This window comes from Buceros rhinoceros, unplaced genomic scaffold, assembly GCF_000710305.1.
Source record: "Buceros rhinoceros silvestris isolate BGI_N320 unplaced genomic scaffold, ASM71030v1 scaffold32715, whole genome shotgun sequence".
NCBI classification, from domain to species: domain Eukaryota; kingdom Metazoa; phylum Chordata; class Aves; order Bucerotiformes; family Bucerotidae; genus Buceros; species Buceros rhinoceros.
Window position 1 is genome coordinate 4175 of NW_010413920.1, and position 1516 is coordinate 5690.

Here is a 1516-nt window from a genome sequence, read left to right on the forward strand (position 1 = left end):
AACTTAGTGACTAGTGTTATTCTGAAGCACTAGATTTCCCCCAGACCCAGAGAAGGCAGCATGGGGGAGAAGTGCTGCTCTGGGCACTGAGCAGGAGGCGCTTGCTCAGTAGCATCTGAATCGGTTGCTGCAAATCCGACTCACCTGCTGGGCAATGCTCCTAGGAAAGCCTACCCCCGCATTCCCTCAGGCCCCTGTCTTTACATTTGCAGCTCTCATGCTGCACTTGCCAGGGTGATTTGCATGGATGGGGGCTCCCTGTTGATGTCTCAGTGGCAGGAACGAAGGACTGACAGGCCTTTCCTGCCAATCTGTCTGTTCAGATGAAGTGGCTGGAAGGGGTTGGCTCTCCAGTTCCCCCTTTGGCTCGGCTCTCTGATAAGGCATGGGCTGGCCTATCTTGCCCTGGGAGCTGTTCCTCCTCCCTAACAGGCCTGCTTCGCCGGCTGACAGTTAGCAGCCGGCAGTGCTTGATAAACTTATCAGACCAAAGCTGAGCCTAGTGCATGCTCAGCTCCTCCCCAGCCGCAGATTTCCCCACTCCTGGGGACTCTTTGCTCTCTGCCTGCCTAGTGTCTGGTACAGTGAACACAGATCACCCTTGGGACAGCAGGTCAGAATCAGCCCGAGGACCAGATTGAAGAATGTCTGCATTGAAGCAGGGTGTCAAGTGGGATGTTGCTAGTGTCCATACCCAGCTCTGTCTCCCCCCCTGCATTATTATTCATGGGAGGAACTGCTGCTCATGTCTGCTTTATCCTCGGTACTTCTGCTCACCCGCTGTCCCTGCTCACTCGGCAGTTCAGCAGCTTTAACGCAGGGGTCTGGCTGGGCAGGCTTGGGGGGTTTCTTTCTAAGCCAGTTAGAGAATTCGGTTGCTTTGCTGAACTGAGTTTCTATCCCTCGTTATTAGTATCGTGGCAGCACTCGGGCGTTCCAGCCGAGATCAAGGCTCCATTGTGCGAGGTGCTGTACACAGGAGATAAGTCCTGTCCCTGACTATCTTACCGTTGAAATAAACAAGTGAAATGAAGGGGAGAGGCGGGATTATTATCCTCTTCTCGCAGATGGGGTGAAGCTTTCTGCGAGCTTCAGTGTGCTGAACAACTTCAGAAATCCAGCGCTTGTGTCTTGCCCGAGGTCATGCAGGAAAGGTGTGGCAGATCTCAAGTCTCAGTTCAGGGTTGAAGCCTTAAGATCAGAGTATCCAGGGTGACTGTAAGTGAGAGATGGTGGGTCAGGAACTCTGCAGGGATCTGTGTTCTCTCAGGTCTCATCCAGCACAGAGGCAACTGACTCCCTTAACTATTGTTGAATAATTCTGGTGTTGCCGTTCTGCGTTGTCTTCTGTGTGCATGTGATATTCCAGGGGAAAAGTGGAAAAAAGCTTTGCTTTGTGACCAGAATAAGTGATAAAAATGTGTGTGTGTACTTTCTTTATTCTGCAGCAGCTTTGCAGGTCAAGCTCCCTATCTGTTCCCAGGTCAGCCCTTAGAGGCAGGCAGGAAAGCTCGGA